Source organism: Macaca thibetana, unplaced genomic scaffold (genome assembly GCF_024542745.1).
Source record: "Macaca thibetana thibetana isolate TM-01 unplaced genomic scaffold, ASM2454274v1 unplaced_scaffolds305, whole genome shotgun sequence".
Lineage (NCBI taxonomy): Eukaryota > Metazoa > Chordata > Mammalia > Primates > Cercopithecidae > Macaca > Macaca thibetana.
Genome location: NW_026089094.1, coordinates 5,929 through 14,788, shown reverse-complemented (window position 1 = coordinate 14,788; position 8,860 = coordinate 5,929). Strand labels below are relative to the sequence as shown.

Sequence of the window (8,860 nt, the reverse complement as noted above, 5' to 3'; positions counted from 1 at the left end):
TTATTCAATTGAAACAGAGAGAAACCGAGAGAAATACAATTTCAATTTCAGAGGAAATAAGATGACTTTACCATGTGAACCCCTGTGGCTTCCTGCGAGGATGTCTGCTTGGGCACAGCCTCCTCGAGGTCTTCCAGGTCACCTAGGAAACAGAGTCACTATAAGCACACGAGCTCCACTGACTGAATCCCTCAGGTGATCTTGGAGCTGTGGACACGGGGCTGGCGTGTGTGGAAAGGTATGTTCACAGCACAGACTCAGCTGCTGCTGGTTCCTCTTCCAGGTGGTGAGGGAAGACAAATGGTAAAGGGAGGCATCAGGAAGGCCAAGAAGACAGAGTCTTAGTCATCTAGCTAAGGCAACCTCTTCGACATGAAATAACCCATCTCAAACAGGGCACATGACACAGTGTTTCCTGTAGCATCTCAGGGCTCCTCCTTCTTAATCTGACCTGACCTAAATTGTCCTCCCTTCTTTATCCCCTCGAGGTCATTTTCTCCCCAGGATCCACATGTCCTGCTGCCATGTTTTTGTTCCTCCTAGAACTTTTCTTTTCCTTTTTATTGAGATGGAGTTTCACTCTTGTTGCCCAGGCTGGAGTGCAATGGCGTGATATCGGCCTACCACAACCTCCGCCTCCTAGGTTCAAGGGATTCTGCTGCCTCAGCCTCCTGAATAGCTGGGATTACAGGCATGCGCACCCACTCCCGGATAATCTTGTATTTTTAGGAGAGACGGGTTTCCTCCATGTTGGTCAGTCTGGTCTCAAACTCCCGACCTCCAGTGATCCGCCCTCCTCGGCCTCCCAAAGTGCTGTGGGATTACAGGCATGAGACTACCCTATGAACCGATCAGAACATTTTGTACTCGAAAAAAAAAGCAACCTTCTTCAAGAGGAGTCTTAATTCTATCCAAAATATTTTATGTATTCAGTAACCCCCTTTTTTTTTTTTTACCCTTTTTTACAGAAGACTAAACCAAGATTTGGAAATTACTCAATAATCCTACAATTTTAAAGGTGACTCGTTAGTGGTCTGTGATATTTGTCCTTCTGCTCTTCCTTTGAACACAATGTGTGTGTGATTTGGGGCCCTACTGCTGGTCATGCTCACACTGGGCTCTAGCACTAGGACAGCCCATCATGGGGGGCGGCACTAGGTGGGGGGCGCTTGGACCCTCTCTAACCCAGCTCTGTTAGAAGATTCCAGCAGAGAAGATGAGTACCTGGATAGGCACCCCAAGTTTTGTACTTCAGTGCCTTATTTGGTGCTGTGTCTTTGGGTAAGAGTGCTGTACTGCCAGCGTTTGTATGGCCTTATGGGAAGATGATCTCATTTAAATACAATATAAACATGTCTGACAATTTTCTGGCTTTTGATCAGGATGATGAGGGGGGGAAATTAACACAGACTGGCATGCCAAAAGCCTGACCTCTCAATGGTCTCATTTTCCCACTTGGGACCACACAAAGTCCACTATAAAATATACCTTATTCCTATGCTGAGTTATGGTGAGCATTGCTGAGAATCCGTATATGAGAGACCAGTGTTTTGAGGAATTCTGAAAGCCATCCAACTTCCATTGTACACCTAGGGTGTTAAAACTCTCTGGGCTAATGAAAATTATACCCGAACCATGTGGATTACTTGAGTAGAAGCCCATGCATCAACCTTCCAGTCACTCCTGAGTTTACCTCTACCTTAAATCCACTGAAGACGATTAAAAGAGCTTGGCAATCTTCATGTTGCATTATCTATCTGCATATGGGGAAATTTAATCTGACTTCCTCGCTGTGGTCGGGGGATAAATGGGCTGATGCATACCGGATGAGGCTTGGTGAAGGAATTATTTTCTTTAAAACACTCCTCCAGTGTTGTGGGCTGTGCACATGGACAGATGCTTAATCTGAAGAATGTCACAATCTCCAACGACATTAAATCCTCTACACAGATTTTTTAACCTGCCAATTGATGAACTCCACTTTGATTTATAAAGAGACCTGCAGTCCCTACTGGCACGTTGGATGGTCACCCACTTGGTGCTACTAGAAAACCCAATGGGAAATTCAGGTGGAGGCAACAGCCACAAAATAAAGCCTAGGAAACACCTGTAGAAAGGCACCACCTTTTTGCGCAAGATTTCAAAGTTTAGTTTTAAATTCATAATTTTCAAAAAGGGTTTTCTCCTGAAGAAAATGCTGCTGACATAATTTGTAACTGAAGCTGTCATCTATGAATGCCATCTGGAATCAGTTCTTAGCTGGTAATGAATTCTCATTTTACATTTGCCCACCAAGAAAATATCTAAGTCATCTATAATGTACATGGTAGTGAGATTTTCCTATCTTTATTCAAGTGAAATTGAAAGAAACCTAGGAAAATGAAATTCCCCTTTCAGGGAAAGAAAGGACAACTTACACTGACAACAGTGAGGACCCTCTCAGTGGATGCCTTATGTGGATATACAGCTCCAAGCTTCTCTTGATGATCTAGGAGACATAGGGTAAGTGTCACCATATGGATTCCACTGAGGGAATCCCTCGGGTTTATTGGGTGGTGTGCACGTGAGGCTGGCATGTGTGAAGAAGGTGGGTTACCCCAGATGGAGTTGCAGGCCCAACCTCCTTGATGGTGAAGGCAGGCAAATGAGACCATGAGGAAAGCAAGGGAAACAGAGCCTTGGGCCTCTAGCTAAGGCAAGCTCATCAATGACACACAGCTGGTCTCAAAGACGGCACACCATACGGAGCAGGCTGTGCTTCCCTACAGCGTCTCAGGTTCCTCCTTCCTAATCTGACCTGAGCGTACTTGCCCTCCCTTTGTGATCCCTTCTGAGGTCATTTCCTGCTCAGGATCCACATGTGCTGCTGCTGTCCATCATCCCTCTTAAATATTTCGTACTGCATAAAAGCAACCTTTCTTCAAAAAAACTTAACTCTAGCCAAAAAATACTATGACTTCACTGAACCTTTGATTCAAAGAGAATTAAACCAAGATTTGAAAATATTCAATTATCCTACCATTTAAAGAGGACCTGCACTTAGCTTATTCGTCCTTCCACTCTTTCTTTTCAACACAACGTATGTGTCCCTGGAGTCAGCTGCTGCTCATGCTCACACTGACTCCAGCACTAGGACAGCCCATCACGGGGGCAGTAGGTGGGGGGACTAACACTAACGCTCTCCAAGCTAGCTGTACAGGAAATCCCACCGAGGTGATGGACACCAGAAGAACACCCCAGTTCTTCCTTGAGTTCTTATTCTGCACTGTGTATTGGATGTGTGGGGCTGAATTAGGGCACATGTACACTTGTGGCAATCATGTTATTAAACATAGGAGAATATGTCCCTGATTGTTGTCTGCTTTTTTTTTTTTTTTTTAAGATGAAATCTCACTCTGTTGCCCAGGCTAGAGTGCAGTGCAGGATCTAGGCTCACTGCAACCTCCGTCTCCCAGGTTCAAGTGATTCTCCTGCCTCAGCCTCCTGGGTAGCTGGGATTACTGGCACCTGCTACCACACCCAGTTAATTTTTGTGTTTTTAGTAGAGACAGTGTTAGCCAGGCTGGTCTCAAACTCCTGACCTCAAGTGATTCACCTGCCTCGGCCTCCCAATGTATTGGGATTACAGGCAGGAGACACCACACCCTGCCTATTCTCTGCTTTTAAACAGGAGCTGAGGAATAAACCGACCACTGAAGCAAAAGCCTGTGACCTCTCCATGTATGTTTCACATTTCTGACCACACCCAAATCCACTGTAAAACATACCTATTCTAATCCTGGTTTATGCGACCATTAAGACCATTCTACGATCATAGACAGTGCATAGAATTTCTGTATGTATTGTACTTCCACATGCATACCTAGGTGCCCAAAGTCACTGCCAGGCTGATGAGTTATACAATGGCTGTGAGATCGATGCAGGACAGAAGTCCATAGAATCAACCTGCCAACCACTCCTGATTTCACATTTCCCTCCTCTACTGAGAAAGCCAAGACTTTGAGAAATTCATCTCTGCATAACCAGTAACTTAGGACTGAGGATATTAAACTTCAGACAGCTGTGGTGGAGAATCAATGGGTTGATTTATGTAAAGTGTTCAGGGTGATGGACTACTCTTTTTTTTTTTTTTTTAAATATATAATCCTTGTGTGGTGCTTTGAACATGCACAAAAACTCCGAAAGACACTCACAATCACTGCCCGTCGACTCTCTCCTCCATACCTCCCAAACCTGATGCACACCACCCTTTCATGTAAGGGACACCACTTCCTGCAGAGACTACAGGAAGATGGTCACAATTCTGTCACAAAGTCTTACTGTTTTTTCCATACCAAATTGCCTAAAATCTCATTTCTCTTAGGAAGCTCCAGAGAAATTCTCCACCAAACGCAGGGTAAAAAGTGCCACCTTTCTGAAAAACTAAGATATTTCCTTAGCAAAAAACTAATCCCTGGGGCATGAGGGGAAAGACGAGGGAGAGCATTAGAATAAATACCTAATGCCTGCGGGCTAAAAACCTAGATGAGGGCTTGATAGGTGCAGCAAACCACTGTGACATATTTATACCTATGTAACAAACCTACACGTTCTACACATGCATCCCAGAATTTCAAGCAAATAAAAAACAATTAATAAAGTAAACCCATAACACATACCTTCATCCTCAAAGTGTACTCTTTTCTGCAATCAGGGAAAAGAAAAACATGATGAGAGTCAGACCACACTTTGTCCTGTGTGCACAGGTCTTTTCTGCATTGTTGACATTAGAAAACCCAATGGAAATAGTGAAAAGAGTCAACACGAGGGTCTCAAAATAAAGCCTAGAGGACATGTGGAAAGGCACAAGTTTTTTTTGTGAATGATTTTCAAGTTTATCTTCATTGCATGTTCACCATTATTTTCAAGAAGAAAGCATTTCTCTATGGAAAATGCTTACTGTCAAAGAGTTTTTAAGTGAACCTGTCATCTATAAATGTCATCTTGAATTCATTCTTGCCGGTAATAAACTCTCACTTTACAGATGCCCACCAAGACACTCTGTAAGTCATCTATAATGTACATGGTAAGATTACCGTCTCTTATCTCAATTTATATAGAAACGAAGACAAATAAAATTCCCACCTCAGACAAACAACAAAGAGTTTACCTCAACAGAGTCTAAGAACCTCTCAGGTGGTATCTCGAGCAGACGCTCAAACAACAAGCCTTTGTCACGCTCTAGGAAACAAGAGTAATCGTCAGCACATTGGGTGCACTGAAGGAAACTGTCAGGCAGACTAGGGTGCTAAAATCACGGGGCTGGCACATGTAGACAGAGGGGGGTGATGCAAGGTGCAGCTAACCACCATGGACACATTTACCTTTGTAAGATACCTGCACATTCTACATATGCATCCCAGAATTTCATGCAAATAAAAATAAAAAAAAGTTAAACCTACAACACATACCTTTCTTCCTCAAAGTTGTACTCTTTTTCTGCAATCAAGGGGAAAAGAAAAATACATTGATGAGAGGTCAGGACCCACACTGTTTGTCCTGTGTGAACAGGTCTTTTCATGCATTGTTCTTGACATGAGAGAAAAACCCCAATGGTTTATAGTGAAAATTAGTCAACAAGGGGAGGGCCCAAAAATAAACCTATGAGGACATCGTGGAGATGGAGGAAAGGCACATTCAAGTTTTTTTTTTTTTGTTGGATACGATTTTCAAGTTTATTCTTATGGCATGTTCACACACTATTTTCAAGAGAGAAAGCAGCTTCCCTGCTGGAAAATGCTTACTGCCGATGAGTTTTTATGTGAACCTGTCATCTTATAAATATACAATCTTGAATTCATTCTTGCGGGTAATAAGCTCTCACTCTACAAATGTCCCCCATGACATTCTGGAATGTCCATCTATAAATGTAACTTGGTTAGATCACCGTTTCTTATCTCAATTTATATAAGACAAGAAAGACAAATAAAATTTCCACCATAAGCAAAAACAAATCTACGAGTTTACATCAACAGAGCTCTTAATAAACCTTCTCTGATGGTTTCTCGGGCGGACGTTAACACACCAAACTATGCCATTGTCACGCTCTAGGAAAGAACAGTGTAATCGTCACGCACGGTGGGTGCAACTGAAAGGAAGCCGTTCATGCATTGCGACTAGGGTGGCTTAAAACACGGGGGCTGTGGCTCAAGTAGACACAGGGCGCGGGGGGGTGATGCAAAACATTTTTTTTTTTATAAACCATTAATCTTTGTGTGGGGTGCTGATGGTACCATTGCACAAAAAACTCTCATAGACACTCACATTCACTGCACCGTAGACTCTCTCCTCCTTAACTCCCAAAACCTGATGCACACCACCATTTCAATGTAAGGGTCACCACTATCCTGCAGAGACTACAGGAAGATGGTCACAAATCGGTACCAAAGCCTGACTGCTTTTTATACCAAACTGCCTAAAATCTCATTTCTCTTAGGAAGCTCCAGAGAAATTCTCCACCAAACACAGGTTAAAAAGTACCACCTTTCTGAAAAACTAAGATATTTCCTTAGCAAAAAACTAACCACTGGGGTATGAGGGGTGAGACGAGGGAGATCAGTAGAATAAATACCTAATGCATGCAGGGCTAAAAACCTAGATGAGGGGTTGATAGGTGCAGCAAACCACCATAACACATTTACCCCTATGTAAGAAACCTGCACATTCTACATATGCATCCCAGAATTTCAAGCAAAATAAAAATAAAAAAAAGTAAACCTACAACACATACCTTCTTCCTCAAAGTGTACTCTTTTCTGCAATCAGGGAAAAGAAAAACATGATGAGAGTCAGACCACACTGTGTCCTGTGTGCACAGGTCTTTTCTGCATTGTTGACATGAGAAAACCCAATGGAAATAGTGAAAATAGTCAACACGAAGGGCCCCAAATTAAACCTAGAGGACATGTGGAAAGGCACAAGTTTTTTTGTGACATGATTTTCAAGTTTATTTTCACTGCATGTTCACCATTATTTTCAAGAAGAAAGCACTTCTCCTATGGAAAATGCTTACCGCCGTAGAGTTTTTAAGTGAACCTGCCATCTATAAATGCCATCTTGAATTCATTCTTGCTGGTAATAAACTCACTTTACAGCTGCCCACCAAGACATTCTGTAAGTCATCTATAATGTACATGGTAAGATCACCATCTCTTATCTCAATTTATATAGAAACGAAGAGAAATAAAATTCCCACCTCAGACAAACTAAAAACACTTTACCTTCAATGAGTAAGGGAAGCTCTCAGATGGTACCTTGAGCAGACGGTCCCACAACAAGCCTTCGTCGCTCTCTAGGAAACACAGAGTCGTTGTCAGCACACTGGATGCGCTGAAGGAATCCGTCAGGCAGATTCGGGCGCTAAAAACACGGGGCTGCCCCATGTAGACAAGGGGGGTTAACTACAAAAACGGACCTCCTGCCAGAGCATCCCCCTTGGTGATGAAGAAAGGTCAGTGAGACCATCACGAAAGCCATGGAAGACAGAGCCTTGGCAGCACACACAGGCACTGCCGATGCCGTGACAGTGTCTCATCCTTCTCCCATGCATTTTGAGGCCTGGGAAATTTCCACTTTTCTGGTGAAATGTGACAATGTCATTTGTCTTTCCTGGGTCTACATATGCTTCTCCTGCACTTTCCATCCATTTTATTGCACTTCAGACATTGTTGTGGTAAAACATACAAAATGTATTATTGTAATCATTCAGTGCACACTTCAGGAGAAGACACGAGCAGAACCGCAGGAGCAGAGAAGAGAAAACCTCACTGTGTTGAGGAGCCACGCTCTTCTCCCTGAACCTGGATTTACAAACCCACCCAGGGCACCTGGGTAAGTGTGGGGGGGGGGGGTATGGGGGGGGGGGTGGGGAACTGGGGGGGGGGGGGGGGGGTGGGGGGGGGGGGGCTAGGGTGGGGGGGGGGGGGGGCAAGCGTGGGGGGGGGGGGGGGGGGGGGTACATGGTGCTCCTGCCAGTGGCTGAAGAGTTCTGGGGAGATGTTGTTTTGGGTGTTGGAGGTTGGTAGGCGGGTCCTGGGGGGGGGGGGGGGGGGGGGGGGCGGGGGTCCTCCACCTATGAGTAGGAGACTACAGGACTTTGTGACTGGGGGGGGGCAAGTCTGTTGGGGGGGGAGGGGGGGTGGGTGGTGTGGGTGTGGGGGTTGGGGGCTGGGGGGTAGGGGGGGGGGGTACCTAAACTGGACATGTGGGGGGAACACTCTGGTCCTCTTTTCCTGAGCTCTCACAAAAGCCGGTAGCGGGGGGGGGGGTTGGGGGGATGGGGGGGGGGGGGGGGGGGTTGGGGGGGGCAGGGGGTCACCAACCCTCCGAGGCGGAAAAGTCCCTGTGTGGGAGGGGGGGGGAGAGGGTGGGGGGCGGTGGGAGGGGCATGATGTCGAGGGGGGGTTGCTGGGAGCTGTGGGGGGGGAAGGGGGGTTTGGGGGGGGGGGCTTCCAGAGTTAAAACAGGAACTCCTGGGACAGGCCACTTGGGCCATATAGCAGGGGCTGACAGGCATAAAGGGGGAGTTACCAGGGGCTGTCCCCCCAGGGGCGACTAAATGTATCCCAGGAGGCTGGTGTGGTTAGGTGACAGCCACAGGGAGATCGAGCGGTTTGGTTGGTACTTAGCTGGGTTGGTGTTGACCTGTGTTCCAGGCCGTCCCTGCTGATCATTGTTGTCTCGTCTTGGGCCTAAGTTGTTTTTTGACGCATTTCAGGCACTCATCATTTGTTGTTTTTTTATTATTTGTCATTTTTTTGTTTTCATTTGTCTTTTCACTAATTTTTTTTTGATGGTTTTCTTTTTTTGGGATCATTTGTTT

The 8,860-nt window shown here is 45.3% G+C and overlaps 1 long non-coding RNA gene across 1 annotated transcript; it reads right to left on the bottom strand.

Moving 5' to 3' along the window:
• Positions 1-2,181: 2,181 nt before the first annotated feature.
• On the bottom strand, positions 2,182-5,181 carry LOC126947432 (uncharacterized). Its single transcript, XR_007723072.1, has 3 exons — positions 5,150-5,181; positions 4,659-4,683; positions 2,182-2,488 (listed from the first exon to the last, which is right to left on the bottom strand). It is a non-coding gene; the product is annotated as an uncharacterized LOC126947432 (long non-coding RNA).
• Between the last annotated feature and the right edge of the window lie 3,679 nt (positions 5,182-8,860).